Source organism: Dromaius novaehollandiae, chromosome 13, assembly GCF_036370855.1.
Source record: "Dromaius novaehollandiae isolate bDroNov1 chromosome 13, bDroNov1.hap1, whole genome shotgun sequence".
Classification (NCBI taxonomy): domain Eukaryota; kingdom Metazoa; phylum Chordata; class Aves; order Casuariiformes; family Dromaiidae; genus Dromaius; species Dromaius novaehollandiae.
Genome location: NC_088110.1, coordinates 6,460,461 through 6,480,000, shown reverse-complemented (window position 1 = coordinate 6,480,000; position 19,540 = coordinate 6,460,461). Strand labels below are relative to the sequence as shown.

The 19,540-nt window shown below is 42.7% G+C and overlaps 1 long non-coding RNA gene across 2 annotated transcripts in view; it reads left to right on the top strand.

Annotated features, from left to right (window-relative positions):
* LOC112984388 (uncharacterized) overlaps positions 1-19,540 on the top strand; it is a 165,032-nt gene that overhangs the window by 9,020 nt on the left and 136,472 nt on the right. Inside the window, exons 2-3 of one of the 2 annotated variants that reach the window (XR_010391389.1) lie at positions 4,381-4,459; positions 15,394-15,448. This is a non-coding gene — a long non-coding RNA (uncharacterized LOC112984388). The remainder of the gene's footprint in view (positions 1-4,380; positions 4,460-15,393; positions 15,449-19,540) is intronic. The other variant, XR_003259465.2, reaches the window with a different exon arrangement.

Sequence of the window (19,540 nt, the reverse complement as noted above, 5' to 3'; positions counted from 1 at the left end):
TCAGTGGAGAATCCAGTGATCCAAGTTTGTTTCCACTTCATGTCTCCCAGGATGAGTTCAATACACTGTCATGGTTGTAAGCCAAATGTGTTAAAATAGATTTCCTTTATAAGACGGTAAGTGTGGGTAATTATGGGAGTACTTGTACCATCCTTTCCTGGCCTCTTCGTCACACGGGTGCCATTCAGTTCAAGTGGGAGGATGGCAGATAGTTCATGCGGGAGCTGTCATGCTTGGTTCGTACAGCAGCCAGCGGGAAGTGGCAGCGTGGAGAGTGGATCCGACCCGCTCTCTTACCCCTTATTGCCAACCGGTCGGCAGTATCTGCAGCCGCAGCGTTTTCCAGGGGTTTCATGGTCTGGACCCAGCTGGAAGTCCAGGGGAGTGGGAGAAGGGCAGGATTTGGAAGCAGCCTTAGGCCCCTGGTCTGGGCACCCTCCTCGAGGCAGTTCGTGGGCCGAGGGCTCGGCGCCCGGCCCCTCTCCACGTGCCCTGCCGTGGGGCACCCAGGTGGGGTACGCGGGGTCGCCCCCAGCCCCTGGCTGCACTGGAGGGGGGTCCGGGGTCACCCCTAACCCCGGTGACTGGACCGGGGACCTGGGGTCCCCCCAACCCCTGACTGCCCTGGGGGGATCTGGGGTCCCCCCGACTGCCCTGGGTGGGAGATCTGGGATCTCCCCAACCTCTGACTGCCCTGGGGGGGATCTGGGGTCCCCCCGACTGCCCTGGGGGGGGGGATCCAGGGTCCCCCCAACCCCTGACTGCCCTGGGGGGGATCTGGGGTCCCCCCGACTGCCCTGGGTGGGAGATCTGGGATCTCCCCAACCTCTGACTGCCCTGGGGGGATCTGGGGTCCCCCGACTGCCCTGGGGGGGGGATCCGGGGTCCCCCCAACCCCTGACTGCCCTGGGGGGGATCTGGGGTCCTCCTGACGCCCAACTGCCCTGAGGGGCATCGCAGCTGCCCCCTCGCTCCTGGCAGCACTGACCCAATGTCCCCCGAGGCCTCCCAGCCCCGCCCAGCCTGAGGCTGCCGACCAATCCCCGTGCAAGGGCTTTTGCTCTTGCCCAATCCTGTGCTTCCACCTGCTCCCTCCCTCCGGCCAATCCCGGCTGCGGTGAGGCTATTTAGCCGCCCGGCCAGGTGGGCGCACACCTGTGGGGTGGTGGGTGGGCGTGGGCGTGGGCGTGGGCGTGGGCGTGGGCGTGGGCGCTCTCTCACGCCGGTGGGCCTGCGCTGGTGCCTCGGGGTCAGTGTCTGCTGTGTCACCTGGTGCCGCCGTGAGCGGCTGTTCGGGCTCTCGCAGCACACCTGCGCGCGGGGCTGGCTCGAGGCGCTGGGGGGGCGGCCCTGGTGAGGCTGGAGCAGGGCCCTGTCCCCGCGGGCCTCGGTGAGCGCCCTCCTCCCTAACGTGCGAGCGGCCGTGTGGCGTCCGAGCCGGGCTGAGCGGCTGGCGGTGCCTCGTGGGGTGCCGAGGAGCGTCCCGCTGGCTCCTGGGCGCGGCAGGCAGCGCTGCAGCGGGAGCCTTTGCGGGGAGCAGCCAGGGTGGTGTGCGGCGTTGGCCTGAGGCGTCGAAGCTGCCCTCGTCCTCTCCGACAGGGTCGGCGAGCAGGTGGCATCTCTCACGTTCTCGAGTATCTCCTGGATCACATGGAGAGGCTGGTGGGTGAATATCGGCCATGACTGCTGCTGCCGCCTTTGTGTGTACGTGGGCGAGGCTGCTTGTGTCGCAGGACGCTTGCCACCTAGATAGAAAGTACAGGTGAAACGCAGCATCATTGTCACTCTCATTCCCTCAAAATCAGGGAAACTAAATTAATTGTACATCTCACGACGTGGAGAGGAAAAGTGTGTTAAGTGGCTCCAGAGCTTCTGTCCAAAATTTGGCTGCAGACAGTAAAGGCTAATTCAGTATGTCCTTGGTGGTGCAGTCCTCTTATCACTAAGAAGGTGTTTGCTGCAACAGAGCTAGTTAGTCCCTTAGCTGAGGGGGGGAAAGCAGGGAGCTGCAGGTGAGCCACAGAGATCAAAGTAACCGGCATCAGCTCCGCTCAAGCGTTGAGGAGTGGGACTGAAGACGGCAAGTGGCAGAAATGTTGATGTGCAGGCATCTGCATGGCTCCTGGCTGTTCAGTAAGAACACAGGCTTTCCGATAAACAAAACGGTGTCCATGAGCACTGAATATGTACAACATTGAATAAATACAAGTAGAGGGAGCTACGAGTAGAGTACGGAGGGAAGCATGAAGCAAATCTGTTTTGAAGCAAAATTAACAACTTCCTGTGTTTACATTGTGTGAAATGAAGTCTAGAATTTTGACAATATGTGTGATGCTTTCTGTAAAATCCCATTTTAATCAGTGATGACAGTCTGACGTTTTTCCAGCTGCTTAGAAGCACTAGACAGTCAAGTATCTCAGTAGGGCATGGGTTGGCATCCTGGGATGTATGCAGGCTTTAACTCTCCACCCACTCACGGACTTATGATGGCATTCGAAGAACAGGGGGGGGAAAAGCTTTCTGCAGGTTTCACACTAGCTTATGCCATCCGTGTTTTTAGCCTTGTCTTATAGAAGTTAAATCTTCACTTTGAAAGTGTATCCAGATGCTGCCAGCTAATATTATCGCTCAGTAGTAAGTGAGGATTTTATTTATAAAAAGTCCTGGCCTTTTCTGAACAATTCATGGTTCTGCACACTTGAGGGACATATAAACAGCAATTAAAACACAGTTTAGAGTAATGCTTAAGCTCTTAAAGAAAGTGACATCAATTTAAAAGAAGGGATAATGTGCTGGGCTGGAGATCAATCCAAATGAGGGAAAAATGTTGTCTGAAACAGCATTTAAATGATGCGATAAAGCATCTGGGAGAACATGCTCCACAGCATGGGAGCCAGCAGAAGAAAGATGTGACATCAGGACCCCCAAAAAATGCCAAGGTGAGGGGACCCTGCTGGGCGAGACCACCCATCTCAGATGGGCCTGCTCAAAGCCTGCTGCAGGCAGCCTGGCTGTGGGAGAGTGCTCTTCGGTCGATATGGCCTTACTGCTGAGTTTCCCTTGGCGAGAGGTCTTGGTAGGTTAGGGAACAGACATTGCCTGGGGTGCAAGGGAGACAGTTTGTCACTCATTTAGCATCTCCTACTGCGCCCTAGTCAGATCTCTTTATCTTTACCCATCAAATCCTATCTAATCAACCCTAAAAACTTCCACAGCTTCAGTGACTATCTTATCTGACCATTTCCTACTCTGTAATGTATTACCTTCATAATGCCCTTCTGAAGTGAGAAAATGTTGAAAGTCACATTTTAAAAAAGGAAATCTGGTGCAAAATGTGTCCACAGTCCAACTGTTCAAAGCACTGCAGTGCACAACACTGTATGCTTTCCAAACTCTCCAGTCCCAGGCACTCATGTTTGCTGTGAACTCTTCTAGGTGTTGTGCCCAGTTAGATCTCTGTTGCTCTCTTCCCAATCCCTTTGCCTTACTGTTCCTGTCATCTCTTACTGCTTTGTTTTGTTTCCTCACTGTTGGTTGTTTCCTCACTCCAGGCATGAAAACCAGCCCAGGTCTGGTGCTCCAATTTTTTCAGATTGTAATTTCTGTGGAGCAAGACACACAGTCTTAGCCTGTAGCACACTGTGTATATGTACGGGATCTTGTTAGCTGTGTAAGCAATGAGAATAAATTAGATCGAAATTATCAGTATTGTAGAAGCACATGGCTAGCCAAATAAAATCGATTCCATGGGCCTAACGTGCATGCATAGTTACTGCAATTACACATGAAAATAATCATTTTGCAGATTGTTAGGGGCATTTAACTTGACGTGCGCTTGCACAGCTACTTGATGTTCGCATATTTTTATGCACAAATGCAGCGTACAAACTTCATGGCACTGGGGATGTTGAAACTGGACTCTCAGTCAGGAGCTATTGGTTTATTTTTAGTTACAGAATTGTGTTGCTGGATTGTTTGGGGAATTCGTAAGTGTCATCTGAAGAGTTTTTACAAACCCAGTTCTCTTCCACAACTCAGCCTCCTGTTTTGCAGCTTCAAATAGGCAACAGGGCATAATAATGGTGGTATTATACTTTTTATAAAGAGTAGGCATTAAGTTGATGAACCAGTTACTAATAGGTACAGAATTTACACCTGCAGATACAAAGTCTGTTTGTTGAGAAATCAGGACTACTATGTTTGTTGTTTTTATTTATTTCAGTACTGCGTCTGCACTGAGTGTTTTAAAAATAATTTTATGTGGCAGAATGCATGAAAAAACAAGACATTTAGATCAAGGAGTTAGAGATCTAATCAGAACGTTGATGACTTATTTACAAATGTTTTCTCAGCCATGGTTCTTTTCTTTAATTTCTACAGGATATCCTTTTCCTTCAGAGTCTCCAGAAATTACAAGACAGGCTGCTTTCTTGGGGCCATTCATTAGGAGGCTGACAAGGTAAATTAGTCAAATAAATGCTGCTAAACTTATACTGTACCTGCTATTTAAGGTGTTTAATTTGTATAAATTGTCCTCTGTTAAGACAATCATTCTCTGAAATGATTTTTGATATATTTCCATCTCTGTTTAGATTGCACATCTTAGCTTTTCTAATATCTTGTGGGTGTTTCATACAGTGCAAGAGATTATTTGGTTTTAGAATGAAAATCCATCTTTTTTTTCCTCTTCAAATTACAGATCTTCATGGAGGTATAGCACAGAAAAATCTTTTCTTAAAAATAAAGCTCAAATCCTTTTCTTGGAGATATTGATTCCCATGATAATTATTAAAGATTTAGTTCCTTTGACTTTAGATGAACCATTAACCATGTCCCCTAACTCGTAAATCCAGTCACTAATGAAAATCTGCAAGAGTGAACTCGGACAGAAACTTTGGTGCGTGTCTGTGTGTTTTTTTCAGTGAGGCTGCAGCAGTGTTCGTACCCTCCGAATCCCTAGGGCTCTGAAGATGATTAATGATAACAAAGCTTTCCCTATTGTGTTAGCGGGTAGGAAGGAAGGAAGAGTACTCTAAAAAGAGAGTGCATAGAATTTCTGAGTATTGAAGTTCAGGAGTTGAATTTAACCCTTTAGATAAGCTGGGAAAGTTCTTCCAATTTTGTAAGGAAGATGTAATCTACTTTCTTCATTAAATCTGCCTTCTCCGCTGCATTAACAGATTTCTACCACAAGTACAGTAATGCGCAGGAGGAAGTCAATGCACTGAGATGTAGCAGCGCTTTCAGATGAGTTGGGCTGCTTGCAATTTAACAAACAGGCACACCCACAATCCACTTAGGTTTAGCTTTCTGAAATGTGTTAGAGATTTCTGTTAATGGGTTTTCCCTGTGGGCAGCATTACCAACCTGATTATACAGGTTTTAAGAAACTCTCTTAGGAAGATTCTTTTTCATCATAAGTTTTGACATTGACCTACTAAACTGGGTAATTTAGCATTTTATTTTCTAAGAATGAAAAAGAAAATTGAATATTTCATGACAAGAGAGGGGATTATAGTAACGCTGTTCTGTATAGGAAGCCTATCATGTCCGGCGGCCAGATCATGCTTCTGCGATCTGTGCATCTACATGAAGATCTCAATCCCTGCTTTCAGAACAGCAACTAGAGGACTTCCGTTGCGATACTGTTAGTCTCCTTCCCAAATCACTTGCTTTGGAAGCTTCTACTGTACGTAGAGCCTGTGAATATAGCTTGGAGATGGAGCTGGGATGGGAATAATGTGCACCCTCATGCTGGAAAAGTTTCAGTGAAAAGATAAAACATTTGCAGACTGTGTAATTTTGCCGGGGACCTCTGTCTCAATGAAAGCGTGGGATTTCACGGCAAAGATGAGTCCAGTTGGCTGTGGAAATCCGAGGCCTCTGAATGGACAGCTTTGGCCTCCTGTCAATCTCGATGGAAAGGTTCCTCCAGGTTTAGGAGCAGCTTTTGAACAGAGACAGAGAAGAACAAACCTTTGCCTTCTCCTCCCATGACACATTGCAGGAGAATCTCCACAAAGAAACTTTTGTGGAGGTTATATCATAAAAAGCCCACTCCTAAAGCAAACTGGGAGGATGTGGCAATTTAGCCCCAGTGACTTAATTGCTATGTTCCTTTAATAGCAATTTACTTTTCCAATAAAGAGTACCAAATGCAACCTGCTCATTAGCTGTCTGAAAAACAAAAATGCTTTGTTTCACTGAGACATGTTACCTGATACACTGAAGTTGGGATTCTATTAAAAAAATGTACTGGGAATTTTTAAACTGGTTTTACAGCAGATGAGTTTTATCAAAATATTTCCTTTTTGGAAATTTTCAGATTCTGTAGCACTTGGCCAGCTCTTCTGCTAATATGCTGTGGTTTAAAACAGTTTGTTTCCCAGCGCCCGGTTTTACATATCTAGACAGAATTCATGTTTTCAGCCTATGCAAAATAGTATTTTACAAAGTGCTGTTTAATATCTCCTTTAAGCTTAAGAGTGAAATATTCAAAGTTGTACTTGCAAGGAATCCACTCTATAGCCATTGTTCTAATACACTTACTAATTTGTTACTAATTTACTACTATTACTTGTTTGGCATGGAGCTAGAAGACTATTACTGATCTGCTGGCTGATCCCAGAGAGAAGTAATGGTTTGTTGGAATTGTGATATTTGATAGTTTCCTTCCTCTCACTCCCTTCATCTTTTCATATTCTCCTCCTTTGTCTACTTGACTTTACACTTCTGGAGTGTCTGGAGTTGGAGGATTTCCAAGCACAGCAGAATACGCTGCGACTGAGCAGTAATTCAGTGGTCAGCTGGGAAAGGGGCAGAAAGGATCTCCAAACATACAGGAGAAAAAAAAGTGGTATTCACTCCGTGTGTGTACACATGTACATATGACTATACTTTTCTGAATGTGTTATTTATACATATGTGGAAACATGTATACATGTGCTGTTCAGTAACTTTGTAAATACAACCTGGAAATAACTATTTTGCATTTCCCTGATGCCTGTTACAATGTCTCAGAGCACTTCTCCAACATTACTTCAGCCTCAAAGTAGGATTCAAGCAGGAGCAGCTCAGCTGAGGACTTTTGTTCTGCTTTTGGGGTTTACATTCGTGCCAGTTAGAAGAGTTGCCATTGATGACTGAATCCCACATGTGGCCAGGTCCGCCAGTCTGCTGTGTTCTCTGCCTCAACTGTAGGGTTACAATCTCTTCCTGTTCTCTGACCCCTTTGTGGTAGGTAAACAGGCCAGAACAGCATAAAAGGGCTGAAAGCCCCATTTCTGGCTGGGGGAGAATTCCCCTGACGCGGGCCCTGCTGAAGATGGCGAGGAGGCACGGCACAGACTCTCCCCCAGATGTCCTGGACCTTTGGTGTGCAAATAGGGGGGACCCTGATAGGCAGCCGGCCCGGTTTCTTTCAAGTCCTTCATTTAGTTCCTGCTGTGTCTTTCCCCTCTTACTGCAGAGCGAATACTCTTCTTAATTTTGTTATGTTTGAATTGCACTATTTTTTGTAGTAGGACAGATCAAAAACTAAAATCTGAACCATTTTCAGTTCTCATAGCTATATAAGCTGCTGTCTCACAATTAAAATTTAATTAAAATGTACATATTCCCTCAATAAAAGCAAAATTGTTCTGTAATGTTGTTGCTACTCTGAAGTTTATACAAGGCAACATTCAGATTTCTCAGTCACTTACTATATAAAAGCAGTTCCAATCCCACCTTTAAAAAAACCCACAAAATTCTTCACATAAATAAATATTCCACTTGCATAATTTATAAATTACTTTGGTTAGAAAAGTTAAATTGCCAAGAATTCTGGCTGCAACTGGTCTGGTTCTTCTTTTTCATGTACATATTAGAAAAAAAAAGAATGTTGAAACAGCTGAGGTTGGTTTGGTTGAGGGTTAATGTTTGGGTAAGAAGCCTCCAAGGAAAACTGAAGTGCTGAATGAACACCACTCTATGGTAATTAGTGAGCGGTATTTTTCCCTTGGAGTCAGTTGCTGAATCAATGTAATAGCTAGTGTTGGGAAACGGGGAGGGACACCGGACGGAGAAGATAGTAACTTTCTCAATGAGACGTAATGTCAGGATTGCGGCCGTTTTGTTGGAGATAAGTAGGCGCTTCCAGCAGAAGGAAGAATACAAGTTCTGTTGTCTTTGGGTCCAGAGTTTGAGCAATTAGTTGAAGTTATGGCTGCTTAGCTTTTTCTCTGTATTTTCCTATCCTCGACTCATATATGGCATTGTGGTGTCATATTAACTGGTTGCTGTCTTCCATGTTTGAGATACCTGACTTCAGTGGTGGGTAAAATGTTCCCTGTTTGTATAGTTCTGTCTGTAAAGACTGCAGAGCACTTTCAAATCTCTGAATAAATATTGATTATTATATTGAACTTTGAAAAGTACCTTTCTGCACATAAATAGACTACTTTTTTTCAAGGACTTATGAACTAGTATATTTATTAAATATTGGTATATATCCTGAAAGGGCTTGTCAGCATGTATGCTGGGAGATCTGAAGGTAGGGTTTTATTTTACTCAGCTCTTTGGCTTTCACTACAAATGCACATGTTGTATCAGACTTGATGAAACAGTTGTATAAAACTGTAAAGCAGTCAGAATTGTACTTCTCTTATAGAAATTACTCAAACATATTCAAGGCCTGACAAAGCATGGATCTCATCGTAGGATAGCTTCTTTCACTAGTTCATTTAATTCTGCTTGGAAGAGATTGGTATTTTATGTCATATTATGTCTATGTTGTAAAAAAGACGGTGGTTTCAGTCAAGTTGCTGAGAGCAGTGGAAGGCTCACTGCCGTGCATAATTCTTTGGCTTCCTCTTTGGGAAGCTGATGGCCGTAGAGACGGAGGCTGCCTTTCCGTCCTTTTGAAATGTATTTCTCTGAGTAATGGCTTAGAATTAAATATAATTGCAGAAGTTTAGATCCTCAACATTCCTATTTTTTCTGTTGTTTAGATAGCTTCACTCTCTTGTTGCTTTGAGAACAACTTGTTCTTGAAATTACATATTAAAGTGGTGTCAATTCTTTAGACAGAAATGTTGTTTGCTTTTTTTTAAAAGAAATGCCGTAGAGCTGTTTCACCAAATTTTGAAATATGTAACTGAACACGAGGCATTTCTTTCAGAACGGCTTTAGATATGGTACAATCGTACAATAAATCAATAAGTCAACCAGTGAAAGGGCTGTGAATATCATTTACCCTTCCCACCTCAGAACTGTAAAGGTCTGACTTTTTTCCTCTGAAATATTTGGTTTTAAGGGGAGAAAATTACTTTTTGACTAAATGGAAATTTTCACAATTTTTTTTAATGTTGGGAATTTTGCTGAAAGTTCAAATGTAAAATAATAATTTTTGATGAAATGTGAGTGTGTGCAAATCATATATGTGCAATGGGAAAATGCACTAAAATACCAACATTTTCTTTTGAGTCTTTCTATCATAGAGCTTAGGTCATGAGCAGCTTCTAAGTCAAGGGGACATGCAAGCAAGACTAGTGCAGCAGCTAGCATACTGCCCATGGCTTTTCGATGGTGATCAAGAGCAGCCTTGCAGGGAGATTAGCGCTCTCAGCACCCTGGGATACATCCTAGCTAGTTGCATGGGCTTGTAGTAGACTTCTTGAGAGACCCCTGACTTGATCCTCTTAAACTGCAGGTAGTTCTTCTCGTCCTTGAACCCTGTCTTGAGGCACAAAGTCTGTGAGACCTTGTTGGTGAAGACAGAGGCAAAGATGGCATTGAGTAACTCAGCCATATCTGTGTCCGCTGTCACTAGATCACTGGCCCCACTCAGCAGTAGGCCCTTATTTGTTTATCCTTCTATTGCTAATGTGGTGGTAGAGGCTCTTGATGTCTCTTGCCAGTTTGGACTGTGGTTGAGCCTCGGTGTTCCTAATGCCACCCCTGCATGCCTGCGTGATACTTTGTATTCCTTCTTCGCAGCCTGTCCTTGCTTCCACCTCTTGTATATGTCCTGTTTATATTGGAGCTCCATTGTGAGTTCGCTGGGTAACCAAGGCAGTCTCTTGATACGTTTGCTTGGTTTCCTGAGTATTGGAATGGATCATTCTTGTGCTTGAAGCAGGTTGTCCTTAAAAACCTGCCCGCTTTCTTGAGCTCCTTTGGCTTTCAGGGTTGCCTCCCACAGGATCTCAGCTACCAGTTCCCTGCATAAGCTGAGGTCTGCTGTTCTGGAGTCCCTAGTCTGTGCTCTGCTACTTGCTTTCCTCCCCCTCCTTGCCTCATGTACTTTTCTGCCAGCCTCTGTTTCCTCACTTAACTGCAAACTGTTACCACCTCCCCCTGATATGCTTAGTTTTAAGTCCTTCTGACTAGGTTGGCAAGTCTGTTGACAAAAGTGCCCTTACCACGCTTTGTCAGATGTCAAAGATACCAAAGAGATACCCGTGTTCACAAAAGCCAAGGTGCTGTATGTAACACCAGCCACACAGCCAGTTGTTAACTCGCAGGAGGCTTCCACTCTTACCCAAGACCTTCCTCTTCTCCTCTGGGATTGAGGAGAACAGCACCTCAACACCTGCGTCCTTTGTCTTTGCCCCCAAGCGCTGTAGTCGCTCTTGATTTGCTTCAGGTCTCCCTTGGCAGTGTCTTTGATGCCTGCGTAGCAAAAGGTAATAGTCGGAGGCCTGGGAAGGCTGCGGTCTTGGCAGTTTCTGGCACATCCTGCATTGGGACCCCAGCAAGCAACACACCTCCCATGAGAGTAGGTGTGGTTGACCCATGGGTGCCTCCATCCCGGCACTATTCCCTGACACCTCCTCCTGGTGCTAGTGCTTGGTTTCTTATCATGGATTTTTTTAAATGAAAATCTGAAAATTGATGGATTTATTCCCCTTTTTAAAATCTCTAAAGTCATCCCCAAATAGGTGAAATTGTGTGAAATTCCCTCAAATTTCAGCCAATCATGTGTTTTCTTTCAATTTTCTTTCAAAATTTTATGACAACAAAGACCAGTCTTTACGTGGAAACACTGAAAATACAAATTTCTGCTTGACTGTCCTGTTCTGTAGCACTGAGGTAACTGCACAGTTTCAGGGAAGCTACAGAAACCCCAAACTTGCTAAAACTGCCCAAAGAAAAATTTTTTCTTTCTTCCTTTTTTTTTAAAAGCAAAATCCGGAGAATACTGCCCTACTTTTCCTATTTATGAGAATGATCCTACAAACCCTGCATTACCTCTTCAGTGCAGAGGCAGTTCTTTTAGCCAGATAAGGTTCAATAAAAGGTCCTATAACAAACCATCTGCAGCAGTTAGCATCCTCCTCTCCCCCTGCAAAACCAATAACCTGAGTCTATAAATCAGGGGTCCATCTATTTATAACCGTGATGTTTTTTTAAATATATGCATGGTTTTGTAGTGTAGGAGATAAAGTTTCCTTCTTAATTAATTTCCAAATACATGTAATACCCTCTCAAATTCTGGATTAATAGAGACTGCTTAAATGTAACTAGAATGCCCTCGCTGTTGTGTGGTAGTGTTTTTGTATAGACCTTCTACTCCAGCCAGACAAGGGTGGTTTGAGTTATAGGTGACCATGATTTGAAACTGAAAAGAGGGAAGAGAAATTCAAAACCAATCGAAAACTTCACATTCAAAAAATAATGAAGTTCGTAAAATGGCTTGAACTGAAGGCTGATGCCTTGAACTAAAACTGCAGAAGCAGTAAAGTGGCATGAATCGATGGGTGGCACTTCTTTGTACGTTTGCATTGGATGTGCTCTTACAAAAACTGCCAGCTGGTGTTCTGTATGATTTTAAGTGGAGTTAGTGAATTTAAGTATATAAAGTATATAGAGGGTGTATGGTTTTTTGGGGTGTGAGGCTCTGTTTTTCATGGACAAAGTGTGCCCACTGGGAGAACTCTTCGTTGCACTGGAAGAGAGTACAGAACATTTGTGGATTTCTGTGAGGGCCGGTTTTCTCCAAAATGTTCTTTTCAGCACTGCCATTGCTTCTCACCAGCTTTGGGGCTATGCCTTTATTATTATTATTTGGGATGTTGTATTCACTTTTTTTTTTTTGGAGGTAGCCTGAGGTTATTTTACAGTATGCTGGGCATAGGTTTGGCAGGGTGCTCAAACTGATGTGTTGCTTTAAGGCCTGTGAGGTGTTTGATGGGAATCAGTGGTTTTTAGGGAATATGTCACATGCTTAAAACTAGGCATATGCTAAGTAGTAGATTAGCTAGGGCTGTAGATCAGGTTTTGCATATTGTGGCTATGGACTGTTCTTTCCATCTATTAAAGTGATATCCTGTTTTCCCAAGAATATCACATTTAGGAGAAAGCTAGTCAAGAATTCTTCTAAGTAAAAAATGTTTTTTTTTCCTCTATACTTCACATAATAGAAGTTCAGTGAGCTAAAAATAGTACAGAAAACAAATTAAACTTACAAATGAGAGGATATTAGAGTTTGGTCATCTTAAAAGTTGGTATTGGGCTTTTTTCTGATACTTTTTTTTATTATTGATTTTTTTCAATGTTGCCAAGGTTCCTCACTGTTTTGTTGTTGCTTTCTCATAAAACTCTCCGCAATTCTTCAGGGAAACATTCTCATTAAGGTCACAGTGGTAAAAGAAATCTTTATGGCAAGGTTAGGAAGTATTTCTAATGATTTGAAGATTTTTTTGAGGCAATTTATCCTTACAGTGGTCATTTTAAGCTGAAATAAAACTCGGAGTAATAAGATCCATTCTCTTCCACTAAACCATGCAGAATCCTGGACCTCAACAGGGAGCGATATATGAAAGCATTGAAAATACAGTAGAGGCACAGTAAAATTAAACTTTCTTAATGGAGAAGAAAGGAGTTTTAAAGCCTTGTCTAAACATAAGTTTTACTACTTTTAACTCCGCTGATAATTAAGTTGATACAAATGTGCTGATATTTCCCATACATTGGGGTGAAAAATTGCTTGCCTGCATGGAGGAGCGACTGCTGGATAGGTTTGGTGTTCATACTGTTCCCCTGTGCACACACTTAGGCTAAATTTAGATGAGTAAAATAAGCAGTGGCTGGGAGCATTGCTGAGCGTAGGAGCACATGGGTTGCCCTGCGAAGCTCTCAGTGTGGTCTTGGGTGGCCTTTCAAGGGCCTCCAGCCCTGCTCCCCCAAAGCCTCTGCACCTGCCCTGGGAGCTGGAGTGGGCCGGGGGCTGCTCTGAGCAGCAGCTTCGCTCTGCAAGTGAAGAGAAATCATGCCCAGGCACGAGCTGCTCTGTACCAGCTGGCCTCAGTGCCCAGCAATATTCCCTGGCACCTTGAATGTATTTTACTGGTTAGGCTACTAGATGTACCCTTAGCAAGCAGTGTGACTGCATACGTGTGAAGTGTTTTACGCTGCTTTGCATAAGAGTAAGCTATCTCGCCTCGTAGGAACATGCAGTAATTAGCGTGGAGTTAATAGTATACCTGAATTCATACTGCAACTTATTATGCAGTCACTTTTCTGTGTATGCCAGCTCTATGTTGTGCAAAAGTAGGGCATGTTTATGTTGCTGTTACTGTATCAACAATACAGCTTGTACTACACTGAGTAAAAACACCTATGCTATAACAAATATAATTAGACCAGCATGGAAATGTGTGAAGCTAACCTTAGCTGTAATGAGGTATGAAGAGGAAAGGAAAATCTAGAAGATATCAGAGATGACTACAAAGGGACTTACTGTCTAAAAGTCCCCAAAAGATCTCCAGGGATTCAGCGTTAGTTAATTTTTTAAATATTCAAAGCATACCTAAATACATTGTTTGGGAACATTTTGTATTTTTTCTGGATGAAATAATTTGTATTCACAGAACAGCTTTGCCATAGGGAAGTGAACTTCAGGACATCACAGATCTTTTAACAATATGTGCTATATGTTAAGGGGCCTGTCAGAACTTTTTTGATGTTTTTTCCTGTTTCGCAGCAATTGAATGACACTAAAATTCCTTGCACATTTTCCCCATGTGTAATGAACTGGTGAAGTGGCCAAAGGGCTGGAAATCAATGCCATCACTATGTAGCTGTCCAGCCCCTTACAAACCATCAACAAGCATTTCATGTACCACACTAAATGTGCTCTGCAAACCATAGTTTGTGGGCCCTTGCCCAAAGGCTCAGAACCTGCATGTTTAAGACTTAATAGTGATGTTCTTGGAAGATTTATAAAGTTAGAAAACAAATCAGTGGGGTGTGTGTGGGGAGCAGGTACATGGAATTAGATACAGGGTTCCAGAAATCTGTGGAGTCAACCTAAAGCCACTTAGTCATTTTATAAGCAGTTATAAAAGAATGAAAGGAACAGCAAAGGTACACAGTCCCCTTCTGCTGAGCTTCTCAGGTCACTTGGTGAACATAAGTGATCAAACTTTTCCACATACTTGTAAAGTTGGCATGAGAGGTGTAATTCTTGCTATTTAGCAGATCAGATGATCCTCCCAAGTCATTTTGTGGGACAGTTTTGAAGCTAGAGCTAGGATGCAGCCTGTGCACTGTAACTGCGAAATGGTCCTGCTACCTGAACCATATTGTAATTAAGAAGAAGCATGCTTCTACATTGCAAACCTGAATATGAGTAATCAGGTTTTTTAGAAGCTTTGCTAAGAAGGAATAAAAAAGAAAGCAAGAGTTGAAGTTGTGGTAAGGTCATTATAAAATATATTTGGATACGGCTTGTGTGAGCTGCATAGATAATAACTGCATCTGCTGCATGTGTTTTGAAGCTACGTGTTAAAAAATGGTGACAAAATACCTTTGTTCAGGATCTCAATATATTTTCAATATTTGCAGTATTTGCTATTGGCACAACATTATGAATGTATCTTGGTATGTGCTGGGCTTCACAAGTCCAAGTCCTTGACAAGTGTGGATTCTGTGCGTGTGTTGGAGCAGGATTTGTATACACCAGTAAGCATGGTAAGAAAGCATCGTTTGTATATGTTGTTACTGTATAAATGAGGTGACAATTCAATAGGCTAATTTTAGTCAAGCTCAAGAACATAAGATGGTGGTAAAAGTGAATTTGACATCAAGAAGACAGTATGATATCAGTGCAAGATTATAGAAAACACCCTTTATAAGGCTTATTCTCAGAGATGCAATATAGGCATTTTCCAGAGATTGTTATGATCCTGAGGGATGACTATTTCTTATTGTTATTTTGATTTTGCTCTTCTAAGAAGCAATGCTTTTCATATCTTAAGTTCCAATTTTCTCCTTACTTCTGAAGGGCAAGGTGCAATGTTTAAGTAATATATGTAGATTCATTATCCTAGTACGATGGCATAGCTGGAAGAAAAGGAAATGAAAAATGAAATCTTTTTTTTTTTCTTTGTGGGGCTGTTTCTGTATCAGAACCTACATGATTCTGGTCCGGAGAGGGAGAAAGAGAAGATGCTCTACAATGTCCGTGAGTTCTAAATTCCTCTGACATTTTTTTAAATCTTATAATTCTCATTGCAACTGAAAGTTAATTTCTTCACTTTAGCAGGTTTGAATCTTGCCTGAAAAGTAGCCAGATGTGTTTCTATTTAACTGTCATTGTGGGAATCCATATTTATCCTTCAGTGACTCCCTTGATGGCATATACTTGTTTTTTTAGTAATTGCTGCAGAGCCCATTTGGGATCTGGAAGTCAGCTGGCGTGCTTTCAGTTCCTTGTGTTATGACTGGCAATAAAGATTTTATCATGTGAATTTAGCTGCCGGTTCTGTTGATAACACGCAAAGTGGACTATCATGGATTTTACTCCTGCACAGCTCATTGGCTCTGCAGGACTAGTGCTCCTTGCCTTGCCGAGGCGGGGCTGCGCAGAGGCACGGACTGGCACGGCTGGTACCGTGGCGGTTTTCCCTGCGAGACAGGCATAGCTGTGCGTTGGAGTTGGTTGAGAACAGGGGTTTCTAATCCAAAGTCTGCTGGCAACAATAGGATTCCCATTTAGTTTCACGGGATTTAGATCAAGATCATCATCTTAGATCATCATCTTGCTCAGTCACTGTTTCTGTCTGGTAGGGGCGATGCTTCACCTTCCAGAATGAGGCTGGGGGAACGTGGAGCGGTGTGTGGGAATAACAGCACTTCTGTTCAGCAAGACATCTAAAACCGTGGCTGGAGTTACATCCTTGCAAGTTCACCAGCAGCAGGTGAAACAGCAGATCAGCATTTTACCAACCTGGCTGGAATCCAGGCTCAAGAGCAGATAATCTCTGTGAGCCTCTCAAGAAATGGGGTCTGGCTTTCAAAGTCTTTTAGGTTAGTTTCTGCCATTATCTGACACATCACCTGACAGGTGGATGTAGTGACTGATGACTCTGGGGGACAGCTTGGTAGTACAGCTCTTCCTCTGTAGTGTGGTGCTATGCTGCTGCTCATTGCCCGCATCTGCACTTGCTGTTTAGGATGATAAACAAACAAAGGTTTGGCTGGCAATTGCCAAGTCCCTCCAGAATGGATTATGGCATCTCTTTGGATTTAGAGACCTCAACTACAGGTGTTTTTCTCTCAGCAGTTATTGTTACTCTGAGTATTGCTTGAAACTGGGACTTAGAGCTACATCTGTAGAAGGGGCTTTCCTCATAAGGATTATGTTCAGTTCATCCATACATGATGCTGGGAAGCTGCTTCTGGAGCAATTACCTGTCAAAGAGCTTGCCCAGAAGTGGCTCTTGGTGTGCTTTCTAGCTAACAGACTGAATGATAATCTAAGCAGTATACGCATTTTGCTTTTACGCCGAAGAGACAGCGAACAGCTCTTCCTGCAGTATGTGCTGCGTGCCAGCCAAATGCTGCCACAGCTGTGCTTGAGGACTATTGTTTGGTGGCAAGCTCGAGGCTGGCTTAAAAAAACAGTGATCTTCCACTAAACTTCTTTAAGGAGGATGGCTTGATCATGCACCATGGGAAGCAGAATAAAAGCAGCTCTTCGTGTCAACAGGGCACTCAGTTGTGGATGGGATAAGTTAAAGCCTTGTCTGAGACTATTAAATAAGAGACTAATTATAGTTGTGCTTTTGGTAGCTCACTGATTTCATTTTCTGGCTGTAATCTGTGAAGAACATCACAGTCATGAAAACGCATTGGTACCCTGCTAATAGTTAAGAATTGCACTCCAATAAAAATACAGTGTTGAAACAATAGAACAGTAATTTATCCAGTGTAGTGTCTCACGGGGATTGCAGCTGAATATGTTTGTTTCTCATTTTGAGCACATTCACTGAAATTTGCAAATGTAGATTAGTAAATGGTTATAGCAAACTAAGAACATCTATGTCATATGCACTCAATCATGGATAGCTATTTGAGCAGAGCTTGTGCATGGGCATACATCAAAGCTGATATCTATCTATGTTGTAATGTATTCCTCCACATGACCATATCCAATACATGGTACTTATTATTCCATTAGTACTCAAACCACAAACCCTTTCCAATATCCATCTGTGAAGATGCAAATAGCTACATACTTTGTTTTATTAAGGATCAGCCATTAGGGGGTCACTGGTTAAAAGTCTGAAGATCATTAGAGGGATTTAAAAAAATAAACAAACAGCTGTTGTCGTATATCTTGAAGAGTTTCTGTTGTACCGATGCAATTTTTATCTGTGGTGATGATGTTGTCATGGGAACATATGCACAGGGGAATTAAATGATGTCAGGAAAAGTGTGAATGATGCAAACACAGCTCATTTGAAATGTTAATTACCACCCTTCCCACTACTCCAAAGAACAGTTCAGTTTGATTTTATTTCAGATGTAGGGAAAAATATGACACTTTTGTCTAACAATAAGTAGCTTACATTGTAGTACCAAAGTGAGTATGAGTCAGTGAGTTAATCTGCATTGGCAGCATTTGCACTGGGGACCATCTGCAGCCCTGCTTGTCTGAGCATCAGTAATATTCCTCTGTGAATATCTCATCTTGATGGTCAGGGGAGGCAGGCAGCCTCTTTAAAGAGTTCCATAAATGCTTATAATTGCTGCATTAAACTTCAGTTTATTATTTTCTCCAGGTGCAGGTATGCGGATGATATGAAACCCTACTGCATTTACATACAAATTGAAGATTTTTATTAATCAGCCTGGTAACAGGAATCAAACAGCAACACTCCATCAGGTCCTTAAATACATTTGGTGACATTTTTACCATGCATTAGCATGATAGGGCAAGCAGAATATAATGTACCAATGATTGCTTTTCCATTGAAAGCACAAACGGTTTCATTTTTCCTGTCATCTCAAATAAGTGTTAAAGAGGGTTTGGAGGCTATTGTGTACGTTCCGTATGCTAGGGACTTACAAACACTGATGGCCACATTAAATAACCATTAGTGGCTCGGCTTAGATCATTGCAACATCCCTCCTCTTCAGAATTTATTCTTTGATTTAAAGTGAAAGCAATCTGTGACTGCTTTCATAAAGTCCTTCGGCTCCCTCCATTTTTTTTTTCCTCAAACAAAATGCATTACAACAGTAATTTTATGACTGTTAAGATAACTGCCGTTAACAAGCACTTAATTAAAATGTACAATAAATAGCAGGCTGCAGTCTTATCTCCTCTCATGAGCTCCCAGCAGCCTGAGACTCCAATGCACAGCCCTGCTGTTCCTCGGCTTGTTTGCAGATTAATTGCTTTTCTGTCTGGCAAAAGCTGCTTCTCCTTCAGCCAGATCGTAAATGACCAGATAGGGACTTTATCAATCAAGCTACTACTTTCTGTGATCACTTCCATTCAACACCTTCTGAATTTCGCATTGAGAGGAACAGAAGTTATAGAGATAGGATTTAACATCTTAGTTTTTGTGTGCTTGGAATTTACGATAGTGCTGTCACCATTTGACACTGTTAATCTTTACATACAATACCCTTGGAGCAAGGCTGGTTTTGTTCCTGTGCTGGAACTACCCCTTGTAAGAGTTGTGAAGAATACATATGAAACACAACTGAGATGCTCTCTGAAGCACCAGGTTACACCTCTTCCATAATCTGTATGCACTTGCCGATGTGTCTCAGCATCTCCCTGTAACCTTGGAGCCTGACCAAGTTAACAGCTTACAATTATATTAATTGAGATCTTGTTTTATTGTGATTACCTATCATTTATATTGGGGCAGTTGTCTAGAGGGCTCAGCCATGGATAAAGGCCCCAGTTTGGTAGGTGTTTAATGTGCCTACAGTGAAAACTTAATTATACTCTAAGCAGATTTTGTAAAATCAGAAGTTAGAGATTTGCTATTTAGACTTTGCCTATCAACAAAACCTTAACTGATGTAAATTTTAGAAAACACAGCTGTTTGCAGATGAAGCATGGTTTCTGAATTAAATAAGTTGATTTAAACAAGTCTAATGACAGTAGAAATATTTTTTTTTACCAAAAGGTTTTAGAGAACAACTACTTGTGCTACTTGCAGAATACACAAGACTTACAAATGTAAATGATACTACAGTATAAATGTACTGTAAACCACTTTTGAAATGTATTCCTTGAACTGCAGTAGGTATG